Here is a 24300-nt window from a genome sequence, read left to right as displayed (position 1 = left end):
CTAATCCTGTACTCAGCTTTGTGGGGCTACCGAACATCGGTAAGGAATGCAATCGGGTTCACACCCTTCCAACTGGTATATGGCCTGGAAGCAATCTTACCAATCCAGTGTGAAATCTCGTCTCTCAAACTCGCAATTGATCTCCTCCCCGGAACTTCAGAAGAAGAGGCTTGTTTCTTGGAATTAATCCAATTGGATGAAACCCGTCGTGACGCCGCTTTGGCTAATGAAGCCCATAAGAAACGAGTCAAGGCACAGTTCGACAAAAATGTCAAACCCCGTGTCTTCTCAGAAGGTGACTTGGTCTTGCTTTACGACCAAGAATCCGATAAATTGGGAGCAGGTAAATTTAAGTCTTTATGGATGGGCCCCTATATTGTTAAATGAGTGTTAGCAAAAGGAGCCTACGAGTTAATGGATTATGACGGAATTCCACTGGCGCAACCTCGTAATGGGTTGTACTTCAAGCGTTACTATGCGTAATGGTAACCAGTATGCTTTTGTTATGTTTTTGATTTCGCTAAAGTGTTTGTTTTGGTCAAGTAATCCACTTTTTACATTTATTGCAGATGTCAAACCTATTGGAGCCATGTGTTGGATATGCCGACGGAGCGAGTCGTAGTTTGCAGAACCTGTCCTCCGCAGCGTGGGCCATTTTTGATCCAAGCGGCGAGTTAGTAAGTTTCAGAGGTGTATGTATTGGTCGATCAACGAATAACATCGCTGAGTATAGCGCGTTGATAGAGCTTCTCTCCGATGCCATCACTCATGGTATACGCCGACTAATTGTCAGGCTAGACTCACAACTCGTAATATTACAACTCAATGGTATATATTCCGTCCGAAACCCAGCTATTTATCGCATGTTCCTAAGGGTTAAGATTTTGGAAAGACAATTTGATCTTATTCAATATCAACATATTTCTAGAAACTTAAACACATTAACTGACTCATTAGCAAACTATGTGTTAGATAGACATTCGCAACATTTATAAAAAGAAACACATCATCAATGTTTTGCACGTGGATCATGTAGCTCAACCAAAATAAAACTCCGAAAATCAAAAATATATATAACTGTTTATGGTTTACACATAATGTTCTATAACCAAGACAAAATCGGTCAAACGACCCAAAAACTAAAAATGCTAGGGGGCACCCTAGTCTAATGATGCTCGTGATAGCAAGTCACAGCCTATGTGATCATGCGTAGGAGACGAGTCCATCGTCTGGGCACACCTGTAGTATGCCGCTGTAACCGCAGAGGTAGCTCGTCGGTCCTCACATCTGGAATACCGAGAGTGAGGCCCTCAACCTGCTCCCGCAAAACTGTGAGAGTCTCGGCCAAATCGACGTCACGAAGAATAGCCCTTCCGACGGCCTCTCCTGCTGGGGCAACAGCTGGTACTCTCACGCGAACTACTGGACGAACGGGACCAACATCTGCATGTACACATGAGTTTGATTAAAGTCTTGATAGAATAAAGCACAAGGACATTATAAACAAAAAACGATAAACAATAATATGGTCAAAGATTTTACCAATGGTGCCCCACTGCTCGCCATTCGGCAGTACTAAATCTAGATCACCCCGGAAGTCCATGCCAGCGTATGGATACTCAGAATAAACCATCTCTTGACGATCAAACCACCTGAAGAAGGTATCAGAAAATGAAATTTGAGACTGGCCAGCATGCCTAGACATATGGTCAACCCATCTCATCATACGTGGTTCAGTAGGAGAAGGTAAATCGAGTGCAATGTGCTGCGGCTGCATCAGTGGTATCTTCTCCAAGGCAAAGGCGGTCAAAATAGAACCATACCCAAAGTTATTCAACCTCCCGTTCTTTATCTTGGTCAATTGTTCTTTCATCACAAGAAGTACTGCGTCGCACCAGTTGAACACCTTCGGTTGGAGGCATTCCAAGGCATGCTGCATGTAAGATCGATTGGCTACATGAAGAGACGCACTACCGGCCATCCTACCAAAAGTAAACAGAATAGTCCTAAGGGACCTATCAGTGACATCACGGATGATGACCTTGCCGTCTTTACTCGGCTGAGATCCTTCTCTGCAGTACCGGCGGACATAATCTCTCACAGAATCGCCTCCTCGGGCTGAACCTGACAAAGAGATGGGGGCACCCCACCTCGACAAGCGAGTCAAGAAATAGATGTCTACTGCAGTCAAGGGGATAGATTTGCCCCTAATCTGGAAAACCTGATTGGTAGGATCCCAAGCATCGAGCAAATACTGCAGTAAGTTGATCTGTTGTCTCATGCTAGAAATGCAGAAGAACTTCAGCAAGCCACAATTCCGCAGCGCGTTCACTGTAACTGGATCATGTAGGGCAAGCAGGTCCTCTTCTTCATGCTCACATTCTCGCCATGTAATGGTCATCTTACTCCAAAGACGTCTGAAAAACAAACAAGAAAGGAGTTAGGTCCTGATTTTGGTGAGAAACAGACATAAATTCCATCAAAAATTGTGCATCAAATTCCCTTTTTGTGCCCAACGCACCTGCAGCAGTGTTTTAGGTGCGTTGAATGTCAGATAGCCTTTAGACAGGCCAACATTCAGCGCAGGTTTTGATGCACTGAAGGTGCGTTGATAGCAGAACGAGTTCCTTAAACCCCAGGGGCTCAGAAAAGCTAGGAATCAAGCTCAAAATGCAAAATGGAAACCATGAAATGAAAGAGCTCAGGTTTAGCTCCTACCTGGTCCAGACGGCACCGAGAATCGCCCACAGAATCTCCCGAAATCAACTGATGAAAATCGAGGGGGAAAAGCACCTCCAAAGCTCCAACAAACCAAGTTCAAATGAAATGGTAAAATGAGAGGTAAAAAACACTTTTTCATTACTTTTACGTAGTTCAAAGTAAAATGTTAGCGTTTTAAACTCGTTTTCAAGCAAATATTGTTCATTTCTGACTAGTTTGATGAAGCAGTTGAAAATACAGTACGATCTTTGAAAGGACAAAGCTATTTATGGTAAAAATCAAAACAAGACCATCTAATCGAGCAGTGTTACCGCAAGGTTCAAGCTCGTTAAAAAATAAACCCACACTGAGAAAATGTTTCCACCCACGTTTAAGCTCGTCAAAAAATGAACTATTCCCCGGTAAATAACCACCGTGAATGTATTACTTCAGCCATTAAAGCCTTGGTCGTGTTTGCACCGTCACCTCCACTTTTTCATTGGCCGATCATTCACCTCCACTTGATTGTTTACCCATTTTGAGGAAAAGCTGCGAAGAGTGATTTCACTAGCCATCCTTGTGACACTGCCGTGATTGGAAAATTCCAAACCTTACCTGGAATCAGCTGCTACCCATTTTATCACTCGTTCCTGAAAAGACGAGTCTCCTTTAAGCTCTTTTCAACCGACTCATAAAATATGAAAACTTTGCCGAGCCATTGGCCTCTCCAGCTCGTTAAAGGGACAGGAAGTGCTATCCCTCCTCTAGATTTTAATCTTTTTGGACCTGAGGGATTATTACACAAAAAGATCGAGCGCTTGTTTTGTTCGGCTCGTTAAAACTATCGAAAATTCATCCCTTCTGTATTGTTTTATACTTTTTCGGACTTAAGGGATTAGATGACGAAAAAGGAATTTCGGAGTTACCTTTACGTACCTTTTCAGACTCTCTAAAAATGAAAAGGACCGAGTTATCTTTGTCGTTAAACTCGTTAAAAAGATTAATAGCGACAAACTTGTCTTTAGACGAGAACGAGTTTCACTATCGCTAGGCTCGTTAAAACATAGCGATGGGTTTTCCCGAAGGGAAAATTATAGAACAAGCATATGTTATCCTCCTCAAGCTTGAAAAAAATAAAGAGGCACTGGTCAGCAATGACTGGGGAAAAATTGGGAATAAAACTCAAAGAATATTTATTGGTAGCAAGTCGCTCTTGAACATGACACTTCCACTCCGTGTCCGAGTCGGGTTGGGTTGTTTCATTCACCGGTCACATCGCCATGGTCACACCATACCATCCACATTTGGGGTTAATGCTACCAATCCATCACATTAGTGTCACCGACATGTTCAAGATAAGTCATCCAGAGAAGCCACCTGTGTCCCACCCACTACCATACATTATACTCCATTCTTTCATGACCGCCACCCTAAACCGTATATCATCATATCGTTTTCACCTCCATCAAAATCATTTGCTCCGCTCCGTGTCATTGATGTGGGATTCGTTAAGGCCCTCCTGTGACGGATCACTTCTTGTCGACATCAGCTCATTATCCAAGAAGTTGATCTAGGAACACCCCCTTCAGTACTTTGAAGCTTGCATGCCTCAATGGCAAGTTTCTCACTTCCGGCGACAGGTTTACATCAATGACCTTCGACCGAACGATTTTGCGTGGTGTTCGACGCCAAGTCCTTTATTCACACCACGTGAATTGTACTGCAGTACCTTGAGGATCATTATCACTATCGGTGATTCCTCTCGCGCTTGTTAACAGTTTACATCATTGACTGGTAATCAAGCGATGTCTTTCCATGTTCGACTTCCGGACATTTCTCACATGGATCGACTTGTACTTTAAATGAAGATCGGACGAGATTGAAGACCCCGGATCTAGTTTCATCCATCCAGGCTACGATATATATTCAGGGAAATAAAGACATTAAATGTACAAGCATTGCAGCACAGATAATCATCCTACCAAAAGGATGATGGCTCTATCAGAATCGTCAGTCTACACTCAGACGATTGTCTGTCCTATGTACATGAAAATGAATTTATAAAGCTAAGCATCGGGATGCCCGCCTCAGCTAGATCATGAAAAGCAGTATGAAGATAATGTATTGTATTGTATCTTATTACAGGTCTCCTCCCAACATTGAAAGAACTTCGGATCCTCATAATAAATCATTTCACCCGATTAACGGTCTCCTACTTTAGGGGGCAACTGTTATAGACATTTTTGTGCCTTGCAACTCCAAGCATGAAATGTCCATAAACCAAGGGCTCCTAAGTACCTAAAAGTGTTGTTCTAACCCCTAAAGGAACAAGGTCAACAAATTACAGCTTCTCCCAGAAGTTCTCCACCATAAACTGCTCAGAATAAGTCAAAACAGGATCATTTCAGCTCCTCCACTGGCTAAGTGTGTTGCATAGCACCTAAACACACTAGCTAGGTGCGTTGCAACGCACCTAAATGCACTATGAGGGTGCGTTGGGCGAGAAATGACAAATGGCAGTGACATTCCGCGAGGTGGAGAGACAATGGAAGCTTCCAGAATCTTCTCCTATGACACTTGCCTCACTGAATTCGACCAAGGATGAGTAAGAGGCCTTCAGTCTCCAAGTGGAAGAAAGAACTGACAGAGAGAAGACACTAATCAAATCACAAGCTGACTCATCCTCCTTGCATACATCTATATATGGATCCCTCATCCCAGAGATCCACAGGCTGGAATTTTGCACATTGTAAGGAATTGCTGTTGGTTTTGAGACAAATATCAGAGTATTGGGTGATCTATGCTTTGTTGGAGGTGAGGAGGGGCTTCTTTGTTGGGAGGTTGATGTTGGGTCAGGAATCATCGGTTGTAACTCCTCCTGGATCTTCTTGTTTATCAATAAAAACTATTTGACTTTTTCCTCCATGCTTTTGTATCATTGATGCTTGTTACATTTGTATGGTTAACTTAAATCTGATCCTAAGTTGTTTATGAATATAGATCCATGTCTTTGTATAGTTTTCTTCTTCTGTGATCTTACAGGTACTTGGCGAAGCTGGGCAAGTAAGGGAGCAGGTAGCTGGAGGCTGTCAAAGAAGAGAGGGATTGGATCAAAGGATTAGCGCAAGACACATGTTGGTTCTTTCTATTCCTCTCTATCTATAGTTCATAAAGGAAATACAAAAGTAGTTTTTCTCTGTTTGTTTCTAAGGCAGCTGTCACACCTTAGTGGGATAGAGCAGTTCTAAATAGACACTTTTCCCGGTAACAGGTATGGACACATTATTGTTTATCTCCAAACCTAGACTTTTTTATTTGTGTTGTCCCAATCTGACCAACACCGCATTCGACATTAGCCCCAACCCTATTATATCATTGGTGATACATTGTATCAGGACAGTGTGGACTCTGTTCTTCATAGTTGTTTCACCCTTGAAGAGGCTCAGTGGGTCTTAAATGATTACCACTCTAGTGCGTGTGGTGGTTATATGTCTAGATATGCCACTCTTTAGAAAATCCTCCGTGTAGGTTATTTCTCGCCTTGTATCTTCAAAGACTGCATTCTAGATGTCCAAAAGTGTCATGAATGCTATATTTTCAATCGCAAGCAGTGCACCCCACCTACACCCCGACACCTAGTAATTACTGTTGGCCCATTTTCCAAATGGGGCATTGATTTCATGACATGTAACCCTCGCTCACCCAGGGGGCATGGTTATATCATTGCCATCCTTGACTATTTGACTAAATGGGCCGAGGCGATGCCTACATACAATGTTGACGGAATTACTACTGCACAGTTCCTTTTTAACCACGTCATAGCACATTTTCGTATCCCTCAAGCTATCGTGACTCACCATGGATCACATTTTCGTCAGTACATGATGGCAGAGTTAACTGCTTAGTTGGGCCTTCGACATGATAGCTCAACTTCTTATTATCCATAGGCCAAATTTCATGTTGAAGAAGTCAATAAAGTTTTGATTGTTATTCTTCAACGTACCATTGGGAAGCACATAAACAATTGGAATTTAATGTTATTCTGAGCTCTTTTGGCTTACATAACTTCTTATAAGACAACCACTGGATTCATTCCATTCCAACTGGTGTATGGTTCAGAGGAAACTCTTCCAATCGAGTGTGAAATCCCTTCGCCTAAGCTAGCTATCGAAGTTCTTCTGAATACCTCGCCTGAAGAGGAGCGACTACTGTATCTTGAGAGACTTGAAGAGACTCGTCGCATTGCTATCGTGGTCATCGAACCTGTAATAAGGAGATACCAATAGAAAATAACAACACATGCTTCTCATTATCTTGTTTTCTAGTATGAGACCATTTGTCTAAAAGGAATTTTTCAAATTCTTCATGAGGAATGCTTAACAACTTCTTACTATCAAGTGAGCTCCACCATATGGCAGTCTTGTCTTCAAAAGGATGCCATAAAGATTTCCAATGTTTTGGCCATAATGAATTTTGTCTTTGTATAACTTCTTCAATAGTAGGACAATTATCTTTCCCTGTAAAAAATTTCTTGCTAGAAGCCATGAAGATGGTTTTGAAAAAAAATCACTTACCTTGGCGAAAATTTAAAATGGACACAACTAGATCAATATTGCTTAGAATCCTTATTATAACCTATTTTTGGAATTGGAACGACCATTCTACATCTTTCCATGATATAGAAATTACAATCTAGGCACTCTGGAATTTCAGATTTGCATTGTAACTTTCCCCTTGTCACAAAAAATTCTAAAAAATGAGCTGAGTTTAAATGAGCGATATCTCCGACTCCGATTCGACCGATTTTTTTTAATTTGGGTAATTTTTCAATATGATACTAGATACGAAAATAGTTTCTCGAAATTCCCCTCAAAACCTACAAAAATGAACTCGATATCCCACGTCCATACAAATTTCTGCAACACAAATATCTTCCCCATGTGGACTCTCATTCGATTAGAATTAACAACCCACTTTATATTCAAGTCTCAATTATCTTTTTTGTGACCATCCCAATGTAAATATGTTATTTTCATATATTACTTATGTTTATAATGTCATTAATCAAGAGCGAAATTTGTGGTTAGTATTCAAAACATTGTGTAATTTGCTAGCTCATAAGATCATTTTATGATCCTCCTTGGGGTCATGTAAGTTTATGGTGAAAAATGAAGCTTAAAGGTATTTTATTTTGAATTTTTTAAATAATTAAGGTCTTGTCCAATTTTTCTAAGTTTTGATTTTTGTGCCATGTAAATTTGGGTGAAATTCTAATAATTTTTTAAAATAATTTTTTAAAATATAAATGTATCATCCCTTTAAAAAAACCCTAACGAGGATACAACTCACACATGATTCTAACGAATTTTTGTTAAATTTTAAAATATATTACTTAAAAAATAAAAGTAAAAGGAAAAACATTATAACGCAACATTGGTGAAAGGAAAAATTATTAGAATGAACCTTAAAATTTTAAAAAGATTTTTAAGCCTTATTTTATTATTCTATATTATTTATTAAAATAATTTTTTTAATAATTTTTTAATAAACAATGACCATTTTTAAGAAAACTTGAACCTAATATATAGTTGTCCCGAATATCAAGCATCTTTACCTGAAATATAGTTAATAAAGTAATTATTTACAATATTTATTTATATTTATATTACCATTCCTAATACTGTAGAATTTAGTAAAGAACGTTAAGTCTTCTCAATTATTATTTCAAATCCCCTATTAATTGCGGCAACGATATCTTAACATGAAACTATGACATTGTCCTCGTGGATTCATGGTGTGGTTCGTAGCATATCCTCTGTTTTGAGTGATTTAAGCACTGAGAATTAGGTTTTAATATCGTAGAGTGAAGTTTCGATTCCTCCACGGCGCTATGGATAGCGAAGAGAAAAACCTAGCGGGGACAAGCTCTGAACGTCCTTGCGGAAAAATGACCAAGCGGAATAAGAAATCAGAGGCCGAGCAAGAGGGGTGTCCAAGTGATTTGCAGAAGCAACTTCACGAGGCTAAGAAAGATCGTTGGAGATTGGACGTGCCGAATGAGTGTAGACAACCATTATATCAACTCACTAAGGACTTGGATTTGAGATCTATGGGAGCTGCGGTGTGCTGGATGTTACCGTCAGAAATCAATAGATTGACGGACTTGACAAAAGAGCTAAAGTGTGAGAAAGGCGGACAGGCGATTGATTGGTTATTATCAATGGTCCCCCATATGCTAACTCTCACAAGAGAACTGGGGTTGCAGAATGGCGAACAACCCCTAAATTGGTTAGTGCCAAAACAAACTAAGCGTTTGGTGGAGCTGACTAGACTGCTAGGGTTGAACAATGGGGGGCAGACAATAGATTACCTAATATCAATGGCCGAGTTCATTGCCCCAGTAAGCAAAGAAATTCCGCCTAACTTATCATCAGCCACGCGCGTCCCCGCTCAGTTTTCACCGGAGCAATTTCTGACACCAACTTTCCAACATCCAGGAGGAGCCGAAGACCCGCGGTCTTCTTCGAAACAGCAGCCCTTTATACTGGAACGCATTCGGCAGCTAAATGCATTCGGTCCTTCAGCAGCAAATAATAGTGTCCCTCCGCTTCCACTGCCGACACAGTCCACACTGCCTGAGAGGATTGCTACAGGCAGTGAATTACGTGGAGACTCTAACTTTTCATCCTTAATGAATGCTCAACCTGAACAGCAATTCCAAAGCTCTGTACCTCTGGTAGGAGAAAAGCAGCAATGGAATCAATTTCTTGCTAACAGTAGTGGGCTCCAAGGAGGGCAAACCACGGACCAATATTTCGACAGAATAGAGGTATCCCTAATCTCTCCAACAACTTTAAGCGAAGAGGAATAGATCCTGGGAATGGCGACGACGGAGGGGCCCCATTACAAACTTCCTACACGATTGAGGCCAACGGAAACGAAGCAACGAATCAGGGAGGCAAGACAGCTCCTGTGCAGGGTTTGAGAAAGAGCACTGTTGATGCTGTGGATGTGGGATATGATCAACGATTTCAAGGTAGATACCTAGCAGGGATGCCACTAGAGATACAAGTGCGGAACAACAGAATTGTTACGGGAGACACATTACAGCAGAATCATAGTAACCAATACTTTGATCCACCTGCCACGAATCAAGTTTTCATTGACGTTTCAATGAATCCACGCGTCAACCAAGGGATTGGGCCACACTATGAATTTGAGAGAATTCAGGGCTGGAACCAGTACCAGAACCAGGCGGGGACTCAAATTGGAGGCACACATGAAATGCACGAAGAACCACCGTGGCCACAGGAATAGCAAAAGTATGCAGGAATTGTTAATACATTTGTCACTGACCTGACTAGAATTTGGTACATTGACAATACCATAACTGCCCCTGAATAGATGGGCTAAACAATCTGACTACGTGAGTCTTTCAAATAGGTAAAATTTTAGTTCCAATGTATGAATTCTAATCTTTTTGCATATTGTCATGATTTTTTTTTTAATTGATTTTTCCGGTTTTGCAGGACGTGAACGGGATGCAGTTGGAGGAAGTTTGAAACAACTTAGTATAGTCAGAGAATTAGAAGAATTAGAAAATGCCCATTCAGTAGCATCATGTATCAATGTAGGCCTTGATTACGTTTTAAACCTTGTTTGTGTTCGCTACTTGCAAACTGTCTTACAGTTACTTCGATTCCAATTTTATGTAGAGAGGTATTTGCGAAGTGCAAATTTTTCTTTTCAATCATTTGAATTTTAAATGTCATTCGTTTATTATTATCGGATGGTTAGTTCTAAGTGCCATTGTTTTATTGTTATTGGATGGTTATTTTTTTATCGTAATATTTTGTATTGCAATGAATATACTACATGACATATATTGGTTACATGGTTTATATTTAACAGTTTGTTTAGATTTAAAGAAAGAGCTTTATATCTTTTATGAAAAAATAAAAATGGATAATCTCCCTTTGATAATTTGAAAATGGTACTAGTTATTTATGCAATTTAATTATTAGTTTATTTATATTTCAATTCTTACATATATTTATTGTGTTATATTTTAAATATTTTGATATTTATTAAGGCTAATTTTTTTTAAAAATTTAGATATTAATTACTTACATTTTATTTGAGTTTTTCAGTTTAATGTATGGAATCTAGTTAATTATCTATTGTATTTTAGTCTTTGATCTACTGTATTTTAGTTTTTCAATTTGAAGCACAATAGAGTATAACTTTATTATACTATAAGTTCATTACAGTGAATATTATAGTTTTTATTATTATTATTATATTTGTTGTAATTTTTCCTTTCCATTATTTAAAACTTTGTTTATCATTTGTTTTGTTTTCAATATTTTTTTATATTTTAAATTTTGATGATGTTTATGTGTAAAACATTATTTCAATTATTTAAATGTATAAGTAAATAATTATTTAAATATATGTATCAATATTTTATTATTATTCATTGTTTGTCAATTTGTATTTTTATTTTTTTTAATTGCTATGTTTATATTGAATATTTTATATTTATTGGTTATGTTTATAATACAATAAAGATTAGTTTCTATTGGAAAATATTTGTTTCAACCATAAAACTAGAAGGTGTGAGAGTTTTGGATAAAATCTTTTTATGGTGGCTAGATTGCCATATCTAGTGGGTGTCCACCTAAGCTCCCACCCCATGCTCCTGATATCACTTCTTTTAACTCATGGTCCCAAATAGTGGTGATAAGAGAAGGGAAATCTTTTTAGTTTTGTCAAAGAAGAAATTCAAAGGCTAAGGTTTTAGTGCCCCAATCAATAACACTAGTAATGCAACTAGGTGAACATGGCTTAGTAGGCCAATTTATGGGGATTTGTTCCTCACCAAAAAAGTCTAAACCCAATTTTTTTGTGGAAAAAGTTTTTTCCTTGCTTTTTCAAGAACAAGGATGATCTAGATCTAATTATTCAAAGTACACCTCTCTTTTGTGGCAGCCCCACCCTTGATTCTCTCATAAAAATGCATTGTAAATAATTTAGAGATATGTAAAATTTAAAAGAGGGGACTAAGTCAAAGGGACACATATTGCAGAGGAGGAAGATTGCTTGTTTGAGGTGTTGAGGTTTTTTTTACTATTGGACAAACACATTTTTTTAGGGTGGTTAAGTTGGGAAATATCTTGGTTGATCAACCTCTAAGGGAATGAGGCCCCTAGGCAAGACACTAACCCAAAGGTGGTGGAGGAGAATTGACCTTGCTACCTCCAGAAAGGTTGTACTTAACACCCAAGAGGTACTTAACAATGGGGACTCTACCAGTTGAGATAACCCTTGGGGCTACTATTGGAGCAACAATTAGCAAGGAGTATAGAGCACATAAACAACAAACAAATAACTCCTAGAAGGGAAGAGAAGAGAAGTCAAGTCAAGGGTGTTATCTTTATATATTTTTGAGGTTGTGGGAGTAAATACTTTGGACAACATCCAACCATTTTTGAATGCTCGAATCTAGCTCACCTTGAGAGAGGGCTCTCTCTTTATGATTTAACTTGGTTTTTTAGATTGATTTTATGCTAATTATGATTGTGCTTGGTTGTTTGTTTGAATTTGCCTAGTTGGTTAGTTGATCTGAAACAAATTACTTTCTCTACAATAGGCTATGGAGTCAAATAAAACTTGATACTCACCAAAAGTTCAAAGGAGTAGACATAGGGAAACCTAGCTAGATTGATTGGGCCTTTAGATTAAATTATGGAATGGAGAAAAGGCTTGATTCAGCATGGATTGAGAAGCATTTAAGAATTTATCAATGAGACTTTCAAAATAAAACATAGACATTGTAAACACAGTCCAAATACGGTGCTCAAAAACATATCCTATTTTTCACATATCCTATTTTACAATTAGATTTCAAATGCATAACATGAAGAAAATAATAGTGAAAACACAATTATAGAAGTAAAAACATCACCAATGTTTCATAATAATGTGAAGAGTATTTTATTAATGGTGCTCCACCATGGAAAAGGTACATTGTTTGATAGAAAAACGTTACAATGTTGAGGAACCAACCCTCAATACTTCGAATGAATGAAGTATTTAAACATAATTTACAAAAAGGATTAAATTAATGCCTCAGTGATATGAAGTTCTATTATTAACTTAAACTAACATAAATGAAATAATGTGACCAAAAGATGTGAATCTAGTGAAGCACAATCTAGACAAATAGCACTGCTTTGGTGGAGCTCAATGTGGCCACTATTAGGGTGTTGAGCTCATATTTTTAATCCTATAATTCACACAACTTATCCTAGTACTCTTCATGTGGAATAGCAATCTTTGTTACCTCAAGGTAGATCTCATGTACCTGAGAGAGGGAAAGTGGGTTTCACTACAAAAATGTGTTTGATCTCATGTTAGATAAAACTCATGTTGCTGATAACTTCATAAAATTCTCTCCTTGTCATAGAACCTTTGTTGTGGGCACACTTGGTTGTATCCTTTGCAATGTATTAAAGCTTCTTCATGTAATCTTCAATGGTCATTAATTTATAATTGATTACAAGTAAATAAGGGAGATATTTCTTGTTTAATGCTTTTATTCTAGTGGAAAACATGTTAAGTGTTACCTCCAAAGTGTGACATTTATTTATAAGCTCTACAACCAAGCTTTTCTTTGTTAGAAGCTTCTTTAATTCCAAGACTGTTTCTATTCTGTCATCTACTCCTAAAGCATCCAACTCATCTTTTTTTGGAATTGAGAAACTTTATGATGTTGTTTGTTGTGCACCCATTTCTCCCAATTCAGCATTCATAGTGGAAATGGTTTGCTTGGCTTTCTCCATCAATTCCTTATGCTCAAATATAATCTAGATACATGGCCAGATCTCATCTATCTTTTCTATAATATTTTTCCATATAATTTCTTTAACCTCGACTAGTGTGTGGCCAAATAGAGACTCATCTCACTTCTTCCATACCTCTCTCATTTTGAGCTCTGGGTAACTCTGCTACATGCATGAAAAGTCTCAGTCTTTGTATTGTGATCTTATAGAAGAATTACTTGAGCCTGCAATATTTTGATCTCTTTAGTCTCGAGAGACATGTTCTACAGTGCATTTGCCAATTGATCTGCATCAGCCCCTATGCTTCTTGTAGAAGATGTAGTTGTAGGAATGGTTGTGATAGGGAGTGCTTCCAAAGGGACAACAACCATTTTGGTGCCTTGCCAATTTTCTTAAATCATCTTTTCTATCTCTGTCTCCATTTGCTTCAACTATGCATTGTGTTCTATGATGAGCTTCTAGTGGCCTCGGTGTAGGCAATATGGACAAAAGACCAAAGAATGATATAATTTCTTATAGTCCGTGTTGAATTTCTCCTTCTGATTCAATTGGTGTATGAGACAAATATCTTTAGATTGACTACTTCATGAGGTCTCCTTCTGATCACCCCAACCCTTGTTGTCAGCGCTTTTAAGCAATATGCCTATTTTCCCTTTCTTCGCCTATTTTCCTTTTCTTTGCCTATAATTCCATCGGAATTATAGAAATACAATATCATTCCTATAAATAGAGGGAAATGTGTTTTTAAACGCAGTCGAGGATTTTTCATTCCAAAGGAATAGAGAAACACTTGAAGCTTTTAAAACCTCTATAGTGTTCATTCCAAAGAATTACACTATGGGCTATAACATGTAGTGTTATTGGACATCGCAATCGGGGACTCCAATGCTCCCAATACAAGACTCCTTCTCTTCCGATCTTGTGATGTTGTTAGCTTCGTGGACCCCACAACTTATTCACACTACTCTATAGAGTTTCGGTTTTGGGCTATCAAAGTTTCAGACTTTTTGTTGAGCTGCTCCAAAGGTCCCTTCCACTCAACTTGTGGTTCTACTGCTCGAACCCATATGGGTATGAACTAGATTCAATAATATTTCAAGTCCAAAACTTCATCCACATTATTTCTTTTTCATGGATTTCCTATGTAAACAGAGTTTTCCACTGCAAAGCTTAACAATGCATGTAAGAGAACAGGCATGTGGATATGAAAGGAAAACATAACCTAAAGGCTTCACCCGAAGTATTAATTAGAAAATAAGGCTAGTTCATTGATATTGAGATTCAGAAGAAATCCATTTAAAACTGATACACGCATACAATTACCATTCAATAGAGAATCATAAAATGAGATGCACATAGAGAGTTTTTGCATATGATAATGCCTGTGGGCTCGACTTCTCTACAACATCGTGTTATTTCATTTTATGAATAATAGATAAGCCCTCTCGGTCCTTATCCCATAGAAAATCATGCCTTTTACATAGACCGATTTAAAGCAATTATGCATCAATATTATTATAGCTTATCCATAAGTGATTATTACATGATGATTTTATTCTTATTTCTATCCTTATCTTAAACTAGAAAAGCATGGAAATTGCCCGCTAAAAGACCCCACTCCTTTGGGTGTAGATTTTTTTGAATTTTCGGAATAAGTTTGAAGATTTTCCGTCCAACCACATGGTCTGCATCAAACTCGTGAGGACAAAATTCTTCATGGGCTCCTATCCATGAATTCATCTACAGAACTTCCCAGTTTATGTAGCATGTCTTCTGCAAGTAGCTTCAGCGTTGGCTGATCCTTCCATTTTACCAAATACTCGAAGTACTCTTGTCCCCTTGTTTTCTTAAACAACTTCTTGTCCATAATTCTTTCTCGTTGAAAATTATTTGGTGTGGATAAATGTTTTACCGAGACAATCTCTTGGGTTTCTTGATCTCGTGTTGTATCATATGCACTTTCACCTTCATACTTGTACGGGTCTGCAACATTAAAATTGGTGATATTCCAAGATCAAGAGGTATCTCAGTCTCATAGGCATATGCAAAAAATTTCCTCAACACTCTACACAGTCTAATTTTTTTGAACTTCAATTTGTTATACTCCCTCTTTGGAAACCTCTCCTTTCTGAGATGTGCTAAAACTAGATCTCCAACTTCAAAGTTCACCTCTCTTCTTCTCATGTCTTCTATGGTTTTGTACTTAATGTTGCTATCCTGCAGCTGTTGTTTCACTTGTTCATGTATTGCTTACATTTCTGAAGCAAAATCTTCACCCCTTGCACTTCTCATCTCATCTTTTCCCAAGTTTCTTAACTCAAATAGTCCTCTTGGATGCATTCCGTAAACAATATGGAATGGACTTTGTCTTGTACTCCTATTAGGTGCGTTATTATATGCATATTCATCTTGTGCCAGCACTTGATCCCACTGCTTTGGATGTTTTGCAGTAAGGCTCCTTAAAAGATTGCCCAAACTCTTGTTCACAACTTGAGTTTGTTCATCAGTTTGTGGATGAAAGGCAGAACTGAAACTTAATTTAGTTCCCAATTTCTTCCATAGTGTCCTCCAGAAATGTCCAACAAATTTGGAATTCTTGTCTGAGACAATACTCTTAGGCAACCCATGTAATCTTACAACCTCCTTAAAAAACAAATTAGCAATGTGAGAAGCATCACTAGTCTTATAACATGGAATAAAGTGTGCAATTTTTGAAAATCTTTCCACTACAACAAAAATTGAATCATTACCTATTTGAGTCTTTGGTAAGCCCAAAACAAAATCCATACTTACCATATCCCAAGGCCTATCTAGAATTGGTAATGGGACATACAAACCTCTGTTTTGGCTCCTTCCCTTTCCATATTGATAGACTTTGCAAGTTTTCACATACTTCTCCACTTCAGATTTCATTTTGAGCCAGAAATAAAATCTGTTCAACTCTTCAAAAGTCTTCTCTATGCCAAAATGTCCTACAAGTCCTCCTTTATGTTTTTCTTTGATTAAATTCTCCCTCATTGAACAGTTTGGTATGCATAGATGATTTTTCTTAAACAACAGTCCATCTTGTAAGAAGTAATCCAACCATCTACTCCTATCCATCAAAACAGGACTTTTACAAGCTTCAAATGCCTCTTTAAAATCTGGATATGTTTCATACAATTCTTTAAGAAAATCAAGACCGAACACTTGGATTTGACTCTCTTGAAATAATACATTCCTCCTACTTAAGGCATATGCAACTTTTCTTGATTGGCCATTTATATGCTTCAAAACAAAATGGAAACCTTGAAGATATTCTACCCATTTGGCATGTTTCTCAATAAGCTTTGGCTACTGCATAATATACTATAGTGCATGTGTTATAGACATATTTGGGCACTGCAACCCAAACTCATATTTCCATAAACTAAGGGCTCCTTAAGTCCCTAAAAATTTTGTTTCACAACCTAAAGGATCATGGTAAACTAATTACATCATTTCCAAGAACTTCCACCTGAAAAACTACTCAAAACTAGCCCAAACTAGACCATACAGACTGCTCCATAGGCAAGGTGCGATGCATACTCACTGCTTAACTCGCTAGGTGCAATGCATACTCAAATGGCCTTCTGTGGGGCGTGATGAGCGAGAATAGAAAAATGGAAGAGACAGTTTGCAAGGTGGATGATCATGGAATCTTCCTGAAACTTCTCCTGTGACACTTGCCTCTCTAAATTCGCCTAGGGATGAGTAAGGGATCATGAAATCTTCAAGTGAAACCAAGAACTATCAGTGGAATTACACTAATCAAAAACCCAGAGCTCACTCACACCCTTTCAAAACATCTATAAATGGATCCCTCATCCAAGAGATCTCGAGGCTAGAATTTTGTATTTTGTAAGGAAGTGTTGTTGGTTTGTTGGTGAGAAGAGACATTGCATTGTTGGGTGATTTTCTTGTTCATGAGGTGAAGAGGGCTTCTACAACTGGGAGGATGATGCTACATCAGACAGCTCGGTTGTAATCCTCCCTTATGATCTTGTATTTGTGACTCTTACTGTTTATGAATGCAATTGTATGGTTAATGTGTTTCTGATTCCACATTGTTTATGATGTTTTAGATAGAGATGCTTTGATAGTTTGTTGTTACTTTGACTCTACAGGTACTCTTTGAAGTGGGACAAGTAGGAGAGGAGTGGAAAATTCTATCAAGGAAAGGAGAAATCAAGCTAGGATCAAAGAGGAAGATCTAGGTTGGTCCTCTTTTCTTCTCTTCCATCTATCACGCTTAAAGTAACTCTTGAAAAGCTTTCATTGTTTGTTTCTAAGATAGCTACCCATCTTAGTGGGACTAGCAGTTCGAATCGACACTAGTTTTCCCTGAAACAAAATGGTGACTCCACTAGGGAATGAATAGTTTCTTTTGTTTGTTTTATTGTTTGCTTTATAAACTACAGACGGAGCCTGAAGTTAGCCAGCTAGCCTTCGAAATGCCTCTGCTATGCAATTGCAAAGTAGATAAATGTTGCTTTAGTCAATCTCTGATTTGGTTTATGAATTGAACATTTGACTTACAAAGCATCCTAAGTGCCCTTGTTGCAGCTCAGAACCTCATCATATCCCACCCTTATGCTTTGTGTTTACTGTCCATCATTACTCAGCCTAAGTCACTGAACTTAGATGCAAGTTTTGAGCAAAAACCAAGCTCAATTTCACTCCCTAGCCCATTGCATTGTCTGTAAATATGCAACCTAGATGCATTTCACCTCCCGTGTGTTGTAGGTGAGATGCATACCTGTTTCCCTGTGTTGCAGGTGTGATGATTGAGTGAACTATTTTTCTTCTCTGAAATTTGGTTTCTTCCTCTTTGTTTTCAGCTTTATTCAGTAGTTTTTCTATTCATCATGAGTACCTTCTTGCTGTAACCATCTTCCTTCACATTATTTCAGCCTCCATTAGTTAGGAATTGTAAATGTTTTTGTGTATTTGCAAGTCATTTACAATCTTCCTTTGTTGAAAGTAGCCTAATCGAACTATTGTTTTTTTTTGTAAGTGTTGTAATTATCATTTTGAATCAAAAGAAGAGTGTCTTAAAGTCTTCCTCTTCTAGATAGTTGATTGTACTTTTGTCATTGTACTTGATTTTGAAATTATTAGTATTTCAAGTGTCGAAAATAGTTTTCAATTCGAAATCAGAAAGTATCATCTTAGTCTTCCTTTCGTTTTTGAAAAGAAAAATTGTTAGTAGTGTCACTTTGAAAGAAAATAGTTCAGATTTGTACTTTGCTTCCTTTTTGTCATTCACACATTAAGAAAGCAAAAAATAAATACATGCATGTGCATCTGCATTTTGATTGCTTGCAAAATCTAATTTAGGAAAGTGCATTTAGTGTGTGCTCTATGCTCTTTGTTGAAAGAAAATCATTATCTTCTTTCCTTTGTAGCTAGGATTTTCATTGCTGAAAGAACATAAATGACTCTTTATCATTTAAGATTTCATATTTAGGAATTTCACATCTACATCACACAGTGAACCTTGAAATAAAAACTTCTAAGCAAGATCAACTCTAAAATAAGCCTCAATGAACATAAAAACGCTTTGTAATATAACGTAACACATCTAGAAGTCTAGGCTAGAAACATGTTCCAGCGTCATAAAACCTGGTAACTATCATTTTCATCAAAGGATGGGTGATTCCTCCTCTTTGATATGACAAGTGCCAGTACAGACTTGTGCTCCCCGAGCCATCGAGTATATATTGGGAGACCACAATATGCTGATATCCTTTATCCTTAGGAAGTTGTGTCTGCCGCCCTACCAATCGTAATGCACTCAACACAACATTTGAGAAGATTGGCTGCTGTACATAAGTCCTTGGTAATTTCTCTATCATTTATCACCAAGGTGTCTTTTGTAGTTTTACAATCGATTTGGTAAACTCTCTGTCTAGACTTCCAGAGCAGTCACTTTCGTTCCTTTTCGACTCCTTAAAAGAAAAGGTCCATCTGAGCACTTGTCACTTTAGGCCCATTAAAAATAGAAGGTCACTAGAGTCACCTTTAGCTTTTTATTGACTCTTAAAAATTGAAAAAGAAAGATGCGTCCAAGTATATTAAAATTTATTTTAAACGGAATAACATCCCTGTTCCTATGTTGATCTGAGGTTGAGATAATGGAGTCTACCAATCATGGAATCCCCCTTGGAGGGAATCCTAGTACTTTCTCCTCTTGGAGAGATATTGGTTCTCCATATATGGCTACATTGTCCCTTCCAGGAATCACAATCGACCTGCCAACGTGGCTTTTCTCAACCTCTGTCATTCAAAACACCGCAATTCCTTAACAATCTAATCAACAACCAGATGATATTGAAGTTAACCCTTCCCCTTATGCCTCTTCGCTTGGTGAAACTAGTGACGCTAAAAACCAAGTCGCTGAGAAGAAAAACAAAGGGAAGGAGAAGAAGAAGAAGAAGCCAACCAAACAAGGGAACACCAAGACATCGTCTCGCAAAAATATATACACTAAAGTTTCCAAACCAAAAACTCCATGCGCAATTTGCAAGGAGAACCATTACCATCAAGATTTCCCTTGCATCTTGCAGATCTTGAGAGAATGGTCTCCCTGGTTGCACCACTCAATGTCATCAACCCTTGACAGTCAGGTTGACAACGCACCATGAACTAGTGAAAACGAAGTCAATCGACAGAAAGGAAAAGTTAGAGTTCCATGTAGGTTATGTGAAGGTGATCATACTCTTCACTATTGTCCTTTTCTGGATGAAGCCAAAAGCATTTTGGATAATCGTCCTACTTCACTACAACAAATTCCACCTGGATACAGGAAACTCTTACCAAGTCCTTCACTAGTTGAAAACTCGATTGAGATAACACAATTGTTGATCGAATCACCTATCGTTGAAAGTGAACCTTCTGAGTCCATACTAGATCAAAGTCAACTAGTCGAGATGGGAGTCGACCAAGTCTTGCCTTTAGAAAATCCACCTTTAGATGATATAGTTTCCAAAGAGGATGAGAACGACACCGTTCAAATTCTCTTTGTCGATATAGAGTCTAATGAACTTGGGGCCAATCCACCCATTCCTTCACAATAGGAAGAGACCCCCCTAGTTCATGAAACTTATCTAGACATTTATTTGGTACCCCCTCGGAGTAGTCTAGTCGTTTTCTTTGATTGGAATCAACTAGCAAAACCTCACCTTCCATCTAATGTACCATTCCGAAATGTGGTACAAGTTTACAAAATGATCGTGTCTAGCACAATCATAGATGAAGGGGCTTCAGTGAGTGTCCTTTCCTCAACTGCTTGGAAAGCGCTTGGTTCACCATCACTTTTGCCTGAAAAACAAAATTTGTCAGGCTTTAACAGAGGAATGAGTCGACTATTAGGGATCCTTCCAAAGTTACCGTTAACTTTGAGAAAGAAAATTGTTTATTTGAATCTGATGGTAGTCCAAAGTCCACTAGATTACAATCTACTCCTTTGACGTGATTATATATATAGCATGGAAGCCATTCCTTCCACATTCTGTCAAGTGATGTGTTTTCCACATGAAGGCAGACTGGTGCAACTTGTCGACCAGCTTTCATTTCATGGCTCAAACACAACTATAAATCAACCACCATCCCTAAATAGTCTCTTCGCATCAACAATGTCTCCTCCATCTTCATCCCATCTACCTAACTACCATGAGTAGTTCGGTGAGCGTGATGAACATTATGGGGCATGCACCCTAATCTGCTTCGGCAGGCGAACCCAAAGCAAAAGAGATATTTTCTTGAAAGGTCATAATACTTGGACCGAATAACATTCCCATATAGGTTATGTGATCAGTCTCACGCGATTATTTCCTTTGTACAATTGTGAATCTCACAACATTCATCTTTGTACATTATGTGATTGGCATTCACAGCAATCACCTTCATCTATTTCGATAGACAAAGCAAAGGAAGAGTTTTGTTTGTCGATAGAAACAATCTTGTCTAATGGCAGGAACTTCCATTTGGTAACCTAGAAACTCTCCTTTTATTGAAAGACCTGGGGGCATGCAAACCTTTGCATGTGAGTGAAAAACAACCTTTGATTTTCTTAGTTTGTAGGTTCTTAACCCTTTAACCTCGTAGCTCAGTCATTTCTGGCTTACATAAAAAGGTCATGAGCACATGTTATAGTAGTGATCAAGCTCATTAAAAAGTAAATCTACCAAGAGACATTATCAAATGACTGGAAAGTGCAATGTTCTTGCAAGGTTCAAGCTCGTTAAAAAGTCAACCTACACTGAGCACATGTTGGCATAAAGTTCAAACTCATTAAAAAATAAACCCGCTTTTGGTAAATAACCTTTGCGATCACTTTGCTGTCAACCCTTTTGAACTTTTGTTGTGTTCCTTCCATCACCTCCATTCGTTTGGTCGACAATACGCTTCCACTTGATTGTTTACCCTTCTGAAGAACATTTCTGACGAGTGATTCTGATTGCTACCCTCTTCACACTGCCATGTTTTGAGAAGTTCCAAACTTACCTAGAACTAGCTGCTACCGAGAAATATCACTCGTTCCTAAGAAATGAACCTCTTTCAAACTCTTTTTAGACTCGTTAAATATAAAAATATTGTCGAGCGCCTGCCCAGCTCGTTAAAGTAAGGGGAACGCTATCCCTCTCATATATTTTAATCTTTTTGGACTTGAGGTATTGTTAAACAAAAATATCGAGCGCTTGTCTTTGTCGGCTCGTTAAAACTACCGAAAAGTCATCCATTTTGTTTTATTTTACACTTTTTCGGACTTAAGGGATTATGCCACGAAAAAGGACAGTCGGAGTCTCCTTTTCATCCATTTTCAAACTCTCTAAACATGAAAAGGACCGAGTTATATTTGTCATTAAACTCATTAAAACAACAGTGACAAACTTGTCCACCCAGACAAGAATGAGTCTCACTGACGCTAGGCTCGCTAAACACAAAGTGACAGGTTTTCCCAAAGGGAAAATTATAGACCAAGCATATGTTATCGTCCTCAAGCTTATAAAAAATAAAGAGGTACTGGTCAGCAATGACTGGGGAAAAATGGGAAGAAAACTTGAAGAACTCTATTGGTAGCAAGTCGCTCTTGAGCATGACACTTTCACTCCATCACCGTGATTGAGTTGGGTTGGGTTTGCATTCACAGTCACCATTGGCCTACCATACCATCCATGGGGTTAATGCTACCTGTCCATATCAGTGTCGCCAATATGTTCAAGAGAAGTCATTCAAATAATTCACCATCCAGAAAATGCCTCATCCATTGCATTACATCCACACTTCATTTTTCATGACCACTATTCCTAAACCTCATATCATTAGATTGTTTTCACCTCCACAAAAGTCATTTGCTCTGTTTCGCGTCATAGATGTGGGATACATCAAGGCCCTCCTACGACAAGTCACTTCTTGTTGAAATTAACTCATTATCCAAGAAGTTGACTTAGAAACAACTGTTTCAGAACATTGAAGCTTGCATGCCTTAATGGTAAGTTTCTCACTTCCGGCGACAGGTTTACATCAATGACCTTCAACCGAAATACTTTGCGTGGTGTTCGACATCGGCTCATGTATTCACACTACATGAATTTTATTGTAGTACCTTGAGGGTCATCATCATTATCGGTGAATCTTCTCACGTCTGTTAACAGCCTACATCATTGGCTGGTAATCAGGCAATGTCTTTCCATGTTCAACTTCAGAACATCTTTTCACATGGATCGACTTTTACATCGGGCGAAGATTTCACGAGTTTTGAAAACCCTGAATCTAGTTTCATCCATCCGGGCTGCGATATATTCAGGAAAATAAACACATCAATTGTACACAAAAGCTGCACAGATGGTCATCTAAACCAGGGAAGATGACTCTTCATGTGAATAATCACAAGTTTGCAATAGCAAATGTTTGTCTGTCCTATGTACATGAAAATGGATTTATAAAGTAGAGCATGGGAATGCCCGCCTTAGCTAGATCATGAAAATAATATGATGATGATGTATTGTATTGTATCTTATATAGGTCACCTTCCAGTTTGAATACCTCATATCCTCATGAATAAAGCATTTCACTTGACGTCAGAAGATTTATGACCTCATGCTTTAGGGGGCAGCTGTTATAGACATATTTGGGCACTGCAACCCCAAAATCATATTTCCATAAACTAAGGGCTTCTTAAGTCCCTAAAAGTTTTGTTTCGCACCCTAAAGGATCATGGTCAACTCATTACATCATTTCCTAGAAGTTCCACCTGAAAAACTACTCAGAACTAGCCAAAACTGGACCATACAGACTGCTCCATAGGCAAGGTGCGATGCATACTGACTACCTAACTGGCCAGGTGCAATACATACTTAAATGGCCTTCTGTGGGGTGCGATAAGGGAGAATAGAAAAATGGAAAAGACAGTTTGCAAGTTGGATGATCTTGGAATCTCCCAGAAACTTCTCCTGTGACACTTGTCTCTCTGAATTCGCCTAGGGATGAGTAAGGGATCATGAAATCTCCAAGTGGACCCAAGAACTATCAGTGGAATGGTACTAACCAAAATCCCAGAGCTGACTCACACCCTTGCAAGACATCTATAAATGGAGACCTCATTTGAGAGATTTCGAGGCTGGAATTTTGTATTTTGTAAGGAAGTGTTGTTGGTTTGTTGGTGAGAAGAGACATTGCATTGTTGGGTGATTTTCTTATTCATGAGGTGAAGAGGGCTTCTACAACTTGGAGG

The sequence above is a fragment of the Pinus tabuliformis genome, chromosome 8 (assembly GCF_031772625.1).
Source record: "Pinus tabuliformis cultivar Carrire ecotype Pingquan chromosome 8, CPIR1, whole genome shotgun sequence".
Taxonomy (NCBI): domain Eukaryota; kingdom Viridiplantae; phylum Streptophyta; class Pinopsida; order Pinales; family Pinaceae; genus Pinus; species Pinus tabuliformis.
This window is presented reverse-complemented; position numbering follows the sequence as displayed.